The 16762-nt window shown below is 38.3% G+C and overlaps 1 protein-coding gene and 1 long non-coding RNA gene across 4 annotated transcripts in view; one reads left to right on the top strand and one right to left on the bottom strand.

The window, feature by feature from the left end:
* The window catches only part of LOC118808443 (immunoglobulin-like and fibronectin type III domain-containing protein 1), a 35305-nt gene extending 33575 nt beyond the window's left edge, over positions 1-1730 (bottom strand). For 2 of the 3 annotated variants that reach the window (XM_036571122.1, XM_036571124.1), the window contains exon 1: positions 1533-1730. The gene's annotated coding sequence lies outside the window, so the exon portion shown is untranslated. The remainder of the gene's footprint in view (positions 1-1532) is intronic. The other variant, XM_036571123.1, reaches the window with a different exon arrangement.
* LOC118808445 overlaps positions 1-16762 on the top strand; it is a 58381-nt gene that overhangs the window by 34737 nt on the left and 6882 nt on the right. The gene's annotated exons all lie outside the window — the stretch shown is intronic.

Genomic DNA, 16762 nt, shown 5'->3' with positions numbered 1-16762 from the left:
GCAGCTCCATCCAGTCCACATCTACCTCATACTGGTTTGGGTAACATCACTGAAACCATATGTTTTTACGTCATGATTTTTAACATAACTGTAATTTTGGCTTCTGTGATTAAACTGGTCTGATCTTTTTCAGGCCCCAATTCTCATGTTTTCAGTGTCAGCACTTCAAAAAAAGAGCTGATTTTAGTTTTCCTGCGGACCGATATGCTTTGTGTGTATAAACATGTGGGCCTTGGGGTGGAAAAGGTTGAGAGCATTTCACATCAAACCACTCTGAGTGTCTTGATGGTTGAATTGTGCAGAAATATTGTTGATTCTGTGGAATTTCCTCTTAAGAACAACAAGTGAATGAGAGACAATTGAATAAAGGTTATTTGTCAGGGGGAACCCTTTTGATGTTGTGACTTACCCAGCGCTACAGGAGTATATTGCAGTTTTAATGAATGAAGACAGTTCCTTGCAACAGGCAAATATGGTCGTATGCAAAAGTTTGGGCACCCCTAATCAAATGACATTTTGTTGAACTGAAAATAAGTTAACACATCCTTTACAGAGAGCACATTTCTACCCACTTTAGTGCATAATTACTGTTTATTTGTTGAATTTAACATATTATGTTATAATATGTTAAATATGGCAATTTAGTGCACAAGTCTGTTCCCTGTAGAGGACTTGTTCACTTTTTTCACTTAGAAAATCTTGCGTACAACTGTACCACAGCATTCCCTGACATGGAAGTCCTCCCCCTTATGGGTTTACATGAGGAACCAAATGCAGTAAGCTTGATCTATTACATCATAAAATATGTTACATAAAGGAATTTATCTTATGTTAATTATACATGTCTGAATGGTGAGAACTCGAAAGTGTCCCCTCCCATCTTACCAAAATATGAAATGTCTGGAAAGAGATTTTGATCTATTGCACTCCTCTATTATTAGCCCTCAGCAACCTCTTTACTATGACCTCATACCACCTGACCATCACCTCTCACACCCTGAAACCTGACCTGACAACTTAAACCAAGAACATGCATACTTGACTCAAATGATTTTATGCGTGACCACCTAAGTAACTGTAACACGATCTGTTTTAAGCACCAGTCCCTTAAGTATACTCAAACTAGGTTTATTGGGTATTTAGAGCTGAGAAGTGGTGAGATGGTCTTAAAAAAGAGATGTTCATAAAATGTTGGTTACTACACATAAAGGATTGTAACCTTGAGTAGACTGTCCTCTTCATTTCAACACATTCAAGGTAATTTGGGGTTGCCATGCCAACGGTTCACCTCTGTCTTGCATTGGTAAAGGTCCACAGTTGCTGTAGACCATTCAAATAAGAAAAGGGCACAAAACTGAAAACAAAGACACTCTAGACAAGTTTTGCACTGCATTCTCCTTCAGTTTGTGGAGGTTTAGGGCAGAAGCTGGGAGCCACACAGAGGCAGGTGAACCTTCTTGCCTTTTTTATCCCTGTAAGTCATCTTGTTACTACCAGTACTCTTCCTGATAAAGAGGGTGAAGGAAACTTACCTGTTCTCAGTCCTCCGCACTCTCCTCTCAGCTCCTGCAAAGCAGTGTTCGGAGCACTCCTGATATTTGAGTGCTGCCTCTAAGTTGTGCTAGGTAATAAATCCTTTGAGCAGTGTGAGGGTGTGCTCCTGCAGCGAGTTCCCCCCTGTGCTCAGCCTTGGCTTCTGCCAACAAATGCTTCTTCCTTTTGTATGTGGATGGAGGAGCTAGAGCAAAAGGCTGGCAGAGTAAGTAATGGGAGAGTGTGTGTGTACTTATGGGTGGGTCAGTGAAGCAGTTTATCACCTCCTTCCCAGTTGACACATCATAACATTAAATGACTTTTGACATGATCTAGCTCACCTTAACATGGGCAGAAAGGGGTTAATTAAGTGTCTGTGCAAAGTGACAATGCATTGGTAGGCAGTCTGTCCACTGAATCCAACAAGAAATCAGTGAATTGTCCTGTGCCAGAGGTAGTTTTAGCCGAATCCCATAGAAATTAAATATATATTTGAGGTAAAAAAAATCTGAAATTGTTCAAATAACATGCTAACTGTTTTTCTCATTATATTTTCATTTTTGATCTTGGGTATTTACTGAATTGTCTTATGTGTATTCCACAAGAACTTTATCATGTACTGTCATATGCAAAAGTTTGGGTGCTCCTGGTCAAATGAGAAGTTTAGTTTGTCTTTTAAGTGAAAATAGTTAATGCATTCTCTACAGCAAACACACTTCTGTACATTTTAATGCATAATTACTGTTTATTTACTGAATTTAAAACACTGAAAATAAACATAATACGTACCTTGTGCCAAAGTTATTGCACATATTACATTTTATGTTACATTTTTTGTTTCAGTATGTTAAACTTGGCAAACACAACATAATTTGAATGGGGGTGTTCAGACTTTTGCAGAGAATTATATGCCTTTATATTATAAGTATATTGCTGTTGTCAGAACAAAACTTTGTATCTCCAAAATAGTAACTTTTCAGGATATGGAAAAAACATACTTTACTTTTAATGTATGTCAGTGGAACCAGACTTCTTTTTACCAATAATTTTTTTTTGGTCCATTTATCATGTAATTTACACACAATTTAAAGGGAAACAGACATTCTCAAATTATGTCAAAAACTGAAAAACAAAAAAAAAATGGAGATACGAGGTTTTGTTCCAACAGAAAAATGAAATTAAAGAGAAATATGTAGAGAAAATATAGAAATTAATGGAGTTAAAACTTGATTTTGAAATTTAAAAACATGCAGTGACAACTTGATCACATGATGACAACACTTAGTTCTTGTACCATATTTGGCCTCTCTGCTGTATCTGTCTAAGCTAAAGTAAAGTGAAGTGAAAGCCATATTCTGTCAAGAGAAGAGAAGGAGTTAAAACAAATTATGCACCATTTTAGGCCTGGGTGATGTATTGAATATTTAAGACATATTCGCACTATATTTATCTGGGGAAAAAAATAGGCAACGTTGTGAACATGGCAGGGATGTTAATGCGTATTTTATGCAAGTTAAGTCTGTTTTTGGACAGAGACGATTTACCTGCCACTGTAAGTCACTCTGGATAAGAGTATCTGCTAAAAAAGTACAGTACTATGCCAAAGTACGATATCACCCCTCATTTATTTAATTTCCAGTGAATGTGGCCATTATGTACGAGTTATACATTGTATTATAAACAATGGCAAAGACAAAGAAAACAAATTGGGAAAAAAACAGGAGTTTCTAAAATGTGAACACAGAACTCCAGACAGCCATGCAAGACCTGGTAGACCACCAAAACTGTCGACTTCGGATAAACAGAATTTAAATCTTACTTTCTTTCATCTTTAAGGAAGAGGAGAAAGTCAAGCCCCACTCTTGCTTTAGATCAAAAGAATCCATAGGTGTTTCTGTCCATCCTTCCATGGTGAGAAGACAACTCAGTGCTTTGGATCTGAAAGGATGTGTAGCTGTCAAGAAGAACTTACTGAGAAAAGGAAACAGAAAGAAAATTAGCAAAATTTCTAAAAGAAAGTTTGCAAGTCAAACAAAAAAGCTGCTGCTTTTCTGGACTGGTCACTCAAATACTCAAAGCAAGTCTCTGGCTCGCTTGACAAAACTAAGGCTATGTGTAGTTACTGTCAGGCTGAGTTTAGTCATTGCCAGAGTACATCCAGCAGATGATATCACATACAAGCCAAGCACACATTTAAAACCAGCAGTGTTAGCGCTTGTACTATGTGACAGACTACATTCAGCAGTACTCGGCGGAAAACAGTGGATGTGTCATCTTCCAGCAAATTAATGGTAGCAACTGATACAGGGAGATTCACTTGAAAGAGGCCCCAAATATTCTGTAATAACTCTCGCTATGATGAAGTAATCTGAATGAAACAGTGGTCAATGTGCTCCTCGGTATATGGAGCTTCGAACAAGGCAGGGTGCCCCTGCGTCTGAGAGATGAGGTAGGCGCTGCACAGCCATCGCGACGTTTAACTTCCGTTTGCAACTTCCAGGTGCATACGTCCGAACCTCTTCATGTGTCCGGCAGAAAACAGAGATCACTTCCAGCATTGTATGTAATGCAGACGTATACACATACGTCAAGGTATTTAGTGTATTTTTTTGATTCAGATTGCTTCATCCAGATGAGAGTTACAACAGAATATTCGGGGCCTCTTTCAAGTGAATCTCCCTGTATATGGATAGCCACAGCATGCTGATTTACATAGTTGAGGGCGAAGGCCTGCACGACATAATTTGGATCATGTCCAATGACTCAACTTATGAGTCAGTGAAGGTTATGTTCATGAATGATCCGGTTCTATTCAATGACTCTTTGCCCTAAATCCATTCCACTCCCTGCATGAACACTGAGAGCCACATTTCATATAGAGGGTAAATTCAGAGTAGTAAATTCACTGACAAAACAGAGAGATATGATGTCAAGTTGTGTAATGTTTACAGTGCTGATCATTGACATTAGGTCTGGTAATAAGAGTAATTTAGTGCTGCCAAGCCTATGCTACATATGTGAAATGAAGTTATATTAGTGGGATGTCTAAGTTTGAATCTGATCCAAATCTTATCCTTTCATTTTCCTAGTGATTATTTTGCAGATAAACCTAACCCCCGTTCCCAAAAAAAAGGGAAAAAAGTGGGAACAGCTCTTGGAAAAGAAGGAAGGCTTAAAAGCCTTCAAAGAGCCATTTTTCCCATCACTATTATGGTTGCCCTTGAGAGACACAGTCATCACTAGGCTACACTAGCTGTATAAAACAGAGAGGGCCAAACTAGCTAAGGAGTCGGAGCTAACAGTGATGGTAACACTTACTGATGATTAATGGACATCACTGGGGAATCAGAGCTACCTCCAGGTTATGGCCTATTATATCAATGAACAGTGAAAACTGCATTCAACTGTCATGACAGCAGAGGACAGACGTCATGCTGAGGTGCGTGCCGAACATTTTATGGATATAGCAAAGCAGTGTAACGTTAAAAATAAAGAAAGCACACTGAGCACAGAGGCAGCTGCCATTCGAACACTTGCCATGCACCATGCACAGCATTCAATGTTCTGTTGTAGTGACTCTGCAGAACATTGTATTTAAAAGTGCATATAGAGAATCTCTGTATGAAGCATATTGTGTCCACTCTTCTAAATGCACCCTTACTGCACTTAAAAAAAAAATTAATTGGGGTACAATTTCAACAGATTAAAAAATAAAATATTTTTTTATTAATCGCAGTTAACTACAAAAAGTGATGCAATTAATCATGATTATTTTTAATAGCTTGACAGTCCTAATATATGTCCTCTGACTGTGGATTCTCCATAAAATGAGAACTTGCTTTTGTATATGACATTGGCATTCTAGTGGCCTTGGGGGCTATTCTAGACCTCATAATAAAATGAACTCTGACCTGTAGTTGTCATGGGAAGAAGTGAGAAAAGATAGCAACTCCTTCTGGAGTCATACATGACAAAGGTCACTGGTCCAGAATTTCTTTTACATCACGTCATACTGTGGCACAGTCAGAGCACTCGGGCCTCAAATAGAAGTAGGCTGACTGCATGGCATTGTGCACCAGGAAGACTTAACAATGGAGAAGGTCCTTGAATATTTTCTCCCACCATGTGGGCTTTAGTGACCTTTTAACCATGCAGATGTCAATCACATTAGAACCTACATTGTGTGTACAGCTGTATCCAATTCCTGGAAATAATTATGTGCTTTTTCTAACTTTTACAGTACAAATATTTGACACAATATTGTAATTAATTTGTTCTGGTATTTTATGATTCCACATGTTGGCACATTCACAGTCGTCTGAGTGGAACCTGAGCCACCGTGACCTGAGATATGGTGATGAACCATGTTCAAGGTTGCAGTTATTAGGCAGCACTTGCTAGATATGTGTCAGGCTCACACTCCATTTAATATGACCTTTGAGGATTAGAAAGGTCCATCCATTTTGTTGTTGAAATAAACGGTTCAGTACACACAGCAGGGGGAGGCTGTGTGCCAGAAAGTTAGCATGTCAAACAAACAAACCTGTCTCAACACCTGGAAACAACTTAGAGCCCAAATTTTACTGTTATAATCCAATGAATTGATTTGTTTGAATTAATCATGTCAATGGGAGGAACCATAATGTAACATTAATAAAGGGCCAGTATTCTACATTTTTCTTGTGTGTGTTTTTTAACTTTTATTGTGGTTCATTTATGACCTTTGTGCGTTTGTATGTAGCAAAACTTGTCTTTGTCCTTTAGAATTAATCAGGGTGATTTTGTTACTGTGCCTTTTAGACAGATATGCTGTATGTAAATCTCTTTTCCAAAATATCTCTAGTCCAGCCTGAAATACTCCTAGTAACTTCCATATGAATAGGCTGGGCTGATATATGTAAATGCAATGGTTTTACTGACACTGACAAAAAAAATAGCTGTTTTTGCAGCTTAGTTCTCATATTTGGACTGGGAAGTAAACAGAGCGCTTTACAATTTTAACAGCGTTTACACACTGCATTAACCAAATTTGTTTTTTATTGGGTTGGGCCCTTTAATCTAACACATTTAAAGCTCTACAGACAAATTCAAGTGGTCTTCATTTTAGACAAAAAGAAATCTACTTCAAGCATTAAAACAGTAAACATTTTCAGAAACACCAAAACTATTAACCCATTTTAGGGTTGGAAAAAATCCAAATTTGCATTGATTATTAAGTAATAGGCTGATCAGAGTAGATTTATAGTTCAACCAGGAAAAATAATGTAGCTGGATTACAGTACTCACTCAATTCATAAAATCTAACATGGTAGAGCATTGACTCTACAAGACCTCTGAAGGTATCTGGCACTAAGACAGTTAGCAGATCCTTTACGTCCCGTAAGTCACGAGGTGGAGCCGTTACGGATGAAGCTTCTTGTCCCAGCACATCCCTCAGATGCTAAGTCAGATTGAGGTCTGGGGAACGGGAGGCCAGGGCAACACCTTGAATTCTTCGTCATGTTCCTCAAACAATGTGTGCAATGTGGCGAGTGCATTTTGCTGAACAAGGCCACTGCCATCAGGAAATACCTTTGCCATGAAGGTCCGCAAAAATGTTAAGGCACGTGTCAAATTGACGTCCGGCCACAGCAGAACACTGCACAGAGCATCACTCACTCCACCGGCTTGACTTCTCCACAAAGTGCATCCTGGTTTCATCAATTCCCCTTGTGTCACATGTACTGGCCATCCACATGATGTAAAAGAAAATAAGACTCATCAGACCAGACAACCTTCTTCCATTGTTTTGAAGTCCAGTTGTAATTCTCGCATGCCCATTGCAGGCAGTTTAGACAGCGGACAGGGGTTAGCATAGGCACTTTGACCAGTCAGCTACATATAGTTAGCTGACTATCTATGGTTTTTTGAACCATTTAACATGTTTGCATATACAAAAGACTCTAATAAGACCTTTAAATACAGCCTAACACAGTATTGGCTGCCTTAACTATCTCGGCCCACATAGTCCTATCCAGTTTTCTATAGATGTTCAAATTAAAGCTGTACACCACCTGATGGCCTTGTAATGTGTACCTTCTAGAACTCTGCAAAGGTCATGTTTTCTGTTTGTAATGCAATGTTCCAGTTTAAGAGCTTCCATTAATAACTGACAATTTGCAGCTATTCGCTCTGGTAATAAATAAAATGTTATAGCCCTGCTTAACGTCTCCAAGGCTGTATGCACTGAATGCCTTCTAGCAAAGTGTCTGAAAAGTATATAATGTCAAAGATGGTCATGAAAAAAATAAGCAAATAAAAAATAGTTGAAACTCATTGCACTTTTTTGTCTTTTTTTGCATCCTTTTTTGAGCTCATCAGTTTGCTTTGGTTTGTATAACAAGAAACTAAAACGGAATAATTTTGTGCATTGTTAAGTTATAAGTAGTACATCATTTACTGTTCAATTCATCTGATTCACACTTTCACACTCAATTTACAATCACCCTCTTAAAAACGTATAACGATGTGAGATGTGTCATCTTCATATGAGGTTCAGTTAAAGGTGTTCTCAGGTGTTTTACAAACTAATCTCTGTCTGTTGCATCTGTATGTACGTATTTTCCTACATTTAGAAAAGAACTGAAAACCCATTGACTTGAAATACACTTATAATAGAAGCCATTGGCCAGTTGCTGAAATCAGTAAACATTAATGAGACACGTATTTTTGTAGAACACTTTCATTCAGTTATAGTTCTTCATTGCTCTGCTGGCCAAGTGCATTCATAGACATACAATACAATATTTTTAGACTTACAGCTGAACCACAATATAATCACTAACTAATACAGGTAAAGCTGCACTATGTAGGATGTATTACAATGTAAAGAATTTGCATTACTGAGTGAAGAGGGAAAAAAATCTGCTGAAATATGGTGTTCTTGCGAGTCCCCCTCTAAAGCCTGAAATATTCATTCAAAAGTCAGAGCTCACATCTGATTTGGTGTAAATTTTTAGACCACTCATACTGTTTTGTGTCTGTCCTCTTATCCGGTGTCGACCAGAGGAGGATGGGTTCCCCTTTTGAGTCTGGTTCCTCTCAAGGTTTCTTCCTCCTGTTGAGGGAGTTTTTCCTTGCCACTGTCGCCAAGGCTTGCTCACTGGGGGCGTGGACCCGGATTCTTTGTAAAGCTGCTTTGTGACAACATCTGTTGTAAAAGGCGCTATATAAATAAATTTTACTTGACTTGACCACTTCAGATGTCTTTACATGTTGACATCACATGCATAGAGTCAAAAAGAAGGTGTTCTAGCAATCTGTCCTACCGAGCGTGCTTGTATCTTTCAAATAGCATTGTAACTCACTGTTTTAAACAATTTATTGTGTTTTTAATAGTAATTTTGTACAGACTCAGTGTAATATTACTCTTCACCTCCCGATAAGCTGATTTAGGCCATCAAATTATCCTGGTTATTCTTTCAGTGCTGGTGACGTTTTCCCAAATTTGCCAAAGTTACAAAGTGCAGCTGTAATATAGTCCAGTATATTCAGATAATTATATATTTTGACTATTTTGGCTGAAAAATTGGCTGTAATTGAAGTTTTCAGTAAATGTTTATGAGAAATCGAGCATAGCCTTAGTTCAGGCAGGCCTTGAAGTCAAGCTCAGCCGCAATCATCTGCTGTTATCAGCTGATCTCAGTCAGCTGACGGCTCACCTGATCGGCAGCTACGCATTGGCTAAATTCGTCAGAGCGCTTATTTAAGGTGCTTTACCTGCCATTCTCGTCGCTTTCTCTGCAGCCACTTTGCAACACACCTCCTCCCTACTGTATCTGACTTGTTCAATGTTAGTTTCTTGTCATTGATTCTGCTCTGTTCTGTACCCTGTTCTGCTGCTCTCCCTGCCTCAGGCTTTCCACGTTTGCTCATGGAAGGGCAGGAAGGTCCCAGAACAGAGCCACATTGCCACACACATTGCAATATAGCTTATTGCAAATGGAAATAAAATATTTTCAAATTCAAAGTATTTTGATATGATATTCCTGTTTTGGGTACCGAAAGTTAGGAATGTATTTAAAAAGTATATTTTAGGCCAAAACCTCATCATAAACTACCATAAAACATTGTCTCAGGCATCAGCCACCACTATGAACAATTCTGACTCTGAAAAATTCTCCAGAATGGCACATTTCACATCAAACCACTCTGAATGACTTTGTATGCATTAAGGATGCATCAATACCATTTTTTTAGAAGAATACATATTTTTAGTACTCGCCAATACCGAGTCTGATACCATACAGAGTAGCCTACATAGACAAAAGTAGTTGTTAGTGTAAATGAGCGCAGTGTACCTTAACAGTTAAATCATTAACATCTAGCTGATTCTTAATGACATACATTAGCTAGCCATGTTACATTAGTTAACTTTGATCAAGTAGCACTGCAGTGGAGAAGAGCAGATTTTGTTCCACTTTTGGACAGCTGTGAGTAAAGTATGTTTTATAGTTTTGATGCTTCTTATTTGTCTCTCTCAAAAGCAGGAATCACATCTGAGGATAATGCATCTGAAGAGCTCACTTTTATTTACAATTGTACATCTTTTTTGAGTATTTTGTTTGGCTGGTTGAGCTGTAGTTGCATCCTCTGAAGCCAGACACACGCTGTGTGATTTTAGAAATCTTGTTCTTGTGACACATGTTGTACATTTGAATAGACAACTGTGTACAAAGAAAGCCTATGATTAACATACTCACACTGTACAAAAACACTCCATCCATGCTGCTGGAAACACAGCCTCTACAGACAGCTTTGTCTATGGACAATTTCAAATAAAGCCATTCATTCAAAATAACATGCTGCGCACCAAGTACTGAGCAAACACACTGAGAAACTCAGCAGTAACACTTCTCTGTGTGAGCAGACCCTCATACACTGCCAGCTTGAGTTATTGTTCATTGGCGTGGCACTGTATTCTCAGCTGACGTCAAACGGTATCAGCAGATATCGGTATGTTAGTATTGGTGAATTTTTATGAGTACGAGTATGAGGAAATGAGCATGGTATCGGCCCGATATCCAATACCAGGTAGGTACCGATGCATCCCTAGTTTACATCTTAACGATTTAATAATCTTAAAACATTTGTGGAATTCTCCTTTTAGCTATAAATCTGTAATTCATTCTTTCAAAGGCAGGACTTCATTAGCAGTGTAGTGGTGTGAGTAGAGTTTTCAGCAGCCTCTGCCTGATCAGGCATAAAGAAAAGAATATACCTTGAATGACTTTTTTACTGTTTTGTCCCAGTTTCAGAAAGTTGGATAAAAATTTTATAAGAACAGTTTTGGTAAGACTTTGCTCAGGTCTGCGGCATCCTGTGACCAGGATAGGCAAAATTAGTGTCCCTGGTAAGTGATGATTTGGTACAGAGGTGACAGATTTCTTGGACCCCATGCATCTTATGTTTCTTTAATTATTGCTTTAATTATTCTGACCATGGCAGAAGAGACCATCTAGCAGTTATGCCATCCAACTATAAAGACTTTTTCATCTCTGCTTGCATCTGAAGCATCTCTTCAAGAGGAATTCCATCGATTTTTTTCTTTTCATTTCTGCATAATTCAATTGCTAAGATGTAAACAAAGTCATTCAGGGTGGTTTGATATGAAATGCTCTGTTTAGAGAAACTTATCAGAATTGATCACAATGGTGGTGATAGGAACCAGACTATATGGATGTCTGGTTCCTATCACCACCATTGTGATCAATTCTGAAAAGTTTCTCTAAACAGAGCATTTCACACGTTAATTCCTCAAAAAGCTCCCTCATAGAAAGTATTTACACAAAATGGTTATGAATGCACTGCCTGATGCCTCAGACATTTTTTTATGGTAACTCTGAATATCTGTGAATATCTGTAAAGATATTCATGGTAGCGAGGTACACACAGGGTATTATTGGGCAAAATGGTATCCAAAGGAACCCTTGGTTCCTATCACCACCACTGGAAAGAAACTTGAGTCTGTAATTTTCTAAATGATGCAGATATTTACAAAAATGGTGGAATTTTCATTTACTGCTATGTTTGAAGGAAAGCATCACAGTTATTTTCTCTGAAAATCCCATTGTAACACACTCACAAGTGCTAAGTCTTTTTATTTAGCCTTTTTTTCAGTAATGAAAGTCACAATCCATGGCATGGGTCAGGGAACAGGCAGATGGGGCAATCACAGGTAACTCCATAATCATTATCCAAAACAGGCTGGCAAGGTCAACCTTGGAAAATGTTCAAAGCAGGAATTGGGCGAGCATGAAATGCAAAGATAAAGAAAACAGATTACACAGTGATCACATTTAGCAACAGTTTATGAACAGACATAGAACAGATATGGACTACATATGCATAGACAGCAGAGTGGGAGCAGAGCAGAGGCTGAGCAGGTCTGTGATACCAGAGTTTAGATCTCTGTTAAATTACCCTGAAATATAAATGAATACAAAAAGGCTATTTGAAGATGATAATATTCCCAAACCTACATGACAAACTACACAGCATTTTTGTGGCAATGTAAAATCACTCTTCTTGCATTAATTATTAAGATCCCATACAATTATTTCTGTGTTGACAAAATCTCTGCCAAGCTGTATCTTGTGTTTGTAAATTATGGTTATGTATTCTAGGCTAAATTATGCTAGTGAGGCAACATGATGCAACCACATGGATTAGCAAAGAGAGACTATTTCAGGATAAACAAAGATTTTTCTAGCAAATTTGGCCAATATGAATGTAAGCCGAGGTGCACTGACTGTTTATTCATTCGTTGGTAAGTTGTTTATTATTATTTAACAGAAAGTTTAAAAATAGGTTTGACTGCTTGCCACTTACTTTTGCTTTCATGAGGACTTTTTCTTTTTCAGACATCTGAAAAGTTAGGTAATGTTGTCTGTTAGATAACAATAGAAAGTAACATGAACTCTCACAGGGGTTATTGTCGGTCCGAGCCTTGAGATAATAAATTAAAGCTATGGCTAGCTACCCGGCTGATTTTGCAAGCTGGTACTTACAGTGTGCAATCAAAATTCTGGGACAGTCCTGTGCCTTATGTGAAAGGTTTTCCGAAGTGCTTTAGCTATTCCGCAATTAATCATGACTTGGCAGTGTCTTAGATAAGAGGATCACATTAGAGCCTAGTATGGGCTCCATAGTTATGGCATAAGCTGGTCCAAATGAGGCCTATATATGGCTGAGAAGTGATATTAGTAATGAAAGTGATATGAGTCCAGCTCTTTGCCAGCAATGGGCTGGCACACTTGCCTCAGATTAAATGCCAGTCTGTGTCCCGATCCAAGCAACCGGATCTGATTTGCCCAAGGACTGCCATTCAATGTTGTATGCCAGCCAAATGACTGCTGGGAGTAAGAGACAGAATCAGAACTTAAATGTCAATACACTGAGTTATTACAGTCAGCTCTGTAGCCACACACAAACACAACGACAGTGAACAGAAGAATCTAGTCAACATCTAGTACAAAGCAAAACATCCTAAACAAGCGTGATACATAACACCCATACAGAACAAGAGTGACAAGTTCATCAGAACAGAGGAAAAGTGGAGGAATGCAATGATGCAAACTTGATTCACTGCGTGCAGAATTACATGAGTACAGTAATCCTAGCAGTCACTATTCGGTAGAAATGCTAACATAATCCTATTGGCTAAGCAGGGTTCTTCCAGAAACTAATGATAACTAATAATAAGCCTGTTAATCAGTTTTATTGTTTATTCATTTATTGATTGATTGACTGACTGAATGGCTTGATTGATTGATTAATTGACTGATTGGTTGGTTGATTGATTGATTAACCCAAGAAGCATGTATTAACATACTTCCTCCAAATTCTCTAGGCAATTGTAAGACCTTCTGCAACCAGAAACTACTACGATCAAGTTGAGATCGAGTTGAGTTCATTGGTGGGCAGCACATGAGTAATGGGTAGTAAAGTGATAGGACACTCCAAATACAGTGCTACACTGACTAAAATATTCAGTATGTAGACAGAAATATGATTCACATTGCAGGCCTGGATCATCCCATGGGATTTACTGGCGTGTGCACAGGTGCCTGAGAGACTAGGGGGTCCCCGCACCAATTATGACAAAATTTAAACAGCTGTTTTCACTCACAGAACCCAGAAAAAATGAACTAATTTCAACCTTATGGTCAATCATAATATTAACGCTCTCAACAACCCTAAATGTCCACTTCATTCCCTCCTCCAATTACTGCTTAGCAAGCGTCCCACTATCCTACATTACCTCGTTCAACCTTTCAGTTACATTGAGTGTTCTTGTGAATGCACTTTAAATTTGAAGTGCCTGGTATACAAAGGATATGCCTGAGGACTCTGTAAAAGCAAGACCTGGAACTGGATGGCCATTTTCCAAGTCAAACACAAATAAAAATGTCAGCCCGAGTTGAAGAAAAGTTATTGTGTCGTTGTCAGCAATGATCTGCAAACTGTCTACTTCAAAGGTAAGATATAAGTGAAAAAAGTCCTGTTGTGGCAGCATCCTTCAGTCTAGGATGCTTGACAGTTTCACTTTTTTAAATTTGCTGGTGTTGTTTTCTTTCACACAGAGCATTTGGAAAATCAGTTGCTTGTCTTTATGCAACCAGGAAAGCCAACAGAGTAACCTTCTAATAACAAATAAGTTATGAATAATTTAATTTTACATTAAGCCATCATACTTAACAGAAATTCAGAAATAATTTAAGAGGTGTGTTTCTAAAGCCACTCAGATAACCTGATTTTAGTTGTGTACACCACAAGCCCCAGACGTTGCAGCTCAGTTGGAACATTGAACAACAGAACATTTTATTTCCAAAAGTAAATATAGCAATAAGAAACCTATGCGGTGACGTGCCCAATGCTGTGGCCATTATGCTGCCATCGTGGTGCTGCACAGGCCTCATGTAGCCAGCTGTGATATCATCAAAAATTCCCTGACCACCAAATAAGTCCACCAGACATTTGTGCCCAGGGGCCAATAACTTGATGAACCAGGCCCGTTTACAAGGAAAGCTACTTTGAATAATAAAAAGCTGCAAATTCATGCAAAGTTTTAGCAGATATCATATTGTAATAACAAACTGTTTTACACTCAGATTTCACTTTAGCCATGTTTTATGCAACTGACCCACTGGTTGTCACTTTTTTTTCAGATTTTTTATTTATTAGTGTATAGTGCACTAAATATAAAGGGTAATACACTGATTTGTAAAAATGTTGGTATAATTCAGTCATTCACACATCAACATTTGACGTGTTGGAGTTCATCATGCCTAGTGGCTCACAAAGCCTCTGCTCATTGTTGGGAAACCCATTAAAACACTATTTTTACAGTGTAGTGGTGAAGAAGTGCAGGAGTCTGTAAGCAAGTGGTTGGTAACAAGTGCTCTCACACACAAGGTCACTAACTCCTCACACTGCACCCCTGATTTACAGCGTCGTCACGGCAGCTATGCCAAAGAGACTCTCTCTGAACACAGCCCAGGACAGAATGTAAATCAGCAGCTATTTCTGTAGGCTTGTTAAATGACTGGCTGTGGAAAGGTTACTGAAAGGTAGAAGAGTTTGTCGCATACACCTTGCGTCAAGGTAATTTGATTGCATTAACACCCCACACTTTATTGTCATGATTGTATTTTCTCTCTCTCCCTCTGTTTCTCCGTGTCTCTCTTTCTCTCTTTCTCACACTTACAGGCATCTTACGCTGCATTAAATATTTAATTATTCTGGGTCAGAACACAACATTCTGATTATATGACAACAGCGAATGCTGTACTGTCATTGGTCCAATGTTGACTAGTCAGAAGACATTTAATATACTTTTGATGCCCAACGTTTGCTTTGACTAAAGGATCCTCAAAGAACATTCCATATACAGTGGGGTCCAAAAGTCTGAGACCACATTGAAAATATGTCATTTTGTCATTTAAACTGAAAGTAAACTACAAAAGTTTTCATATTTTGAACAGTTTTAAACAAAGAAATGTTATGACAAGTAAAACGAATACTAAATAGTCAAGATTCTGGGCTGTTTGTGGGTCAGTATTCAAATTTAAGCAAGTGTGTGACCATGTCAAGGCCTTTGTACAAAAAGGCCAGGTTTTTTAATGAGCCTTATTCCTTTGAAGCACATGTTCAGACGATGCTCAGCCGGATTTGATCTTCTCATCAGGCCAAGATCAAGCCCGCAGCACAATCCTATCCGGCCCATGCAATTAATTGATTTTATATTAACATTAGCCCGTTTCACAGTGTGCTGTGCTGTGGTTGGTATAGCGTAGTGGCTATCACCTCTGCCTTCTACGCCTTTTTCCCCCACCTGGGCAGGCAACCTAAACTATACCAATAAGAATCCTGAGCAAGACTCCTAAAACTACCTTCATCTACCTGTGTAAAATGATCAAATTATAAGTCGCTCTGGATAAGAGCATCTGCCAAATGCCATGAATGTAAAATGTAAATGTGAAATGCTACAATTCCCAGCATGCACTGCAATGTAATGTGTGACCCCACACACACACACACACACATATTTGGGACAGTGGTTATACTACAATTCTATACATTTGTTTTGAATATTTCAAGTATTAATGTATTATTTAAGGTTTACTACAAGTGCCTATATTTTGCTGTTAACATTTTGGTGTATTTTGAATAAACAATGGCCAGTTCAGGTTAAAGCACAATGCTATTTAAAAATGAAATAAAAACATAGGCGTTCTCTGGCCCACAGACTTGTTGAGATTTTTTCAGATGGCCCTTTTAGTGGTTGAGTTTGACACCCCTACCATAGAACGTCTTCAATATTTGTGTCTTCATTTCCCTACCATTAGTTCTCACTTTGTGAAGCATTTTTTTTAATGGTCTCAGAATTCTGGACCCCACCGTAAGCTTAAGTTTGTAGTGATATGCTTCGGTATTAACTGTAAAGAGAGCAAATCCACATAACCCATATACCAGCCATAATATTTTGGTTTTACATTATGTGTTTAACTCTTTTTCCAGCTCTGTTTGAGCTCAATACACAGTTTTTGCCTGACTTACACACAGCACTATTTGGCCTTGTCATTAATACTTACTAAAACTCTCCATCTTTGGTCTATAATGCAGCGTTTTTAGTGTTCACACATCTATTTATGTCTCTCCTATTAACAACTTTTAATTAACATTAAAA

This window comes from Colossoma macropomum, unplaced genomic scaffold, assembly GCF_904425465.1.
Source record: "Colossoma macropomum unplaced genomic scaffold, Colossoma_macropomum, whole genome shotgun sequence".
Lineage (NCBI taxonomy): Eukaryota > Metazoa > Chordata > Actinopteri > Characiformes > Serrasalmidae > Colossoma > Colossoma macropomum.
The sequence above is the reverse complement of the archived record's forward strand: the minus strand, read 5'-3'. Positions and strand labels throughout refer to the sequence as shown.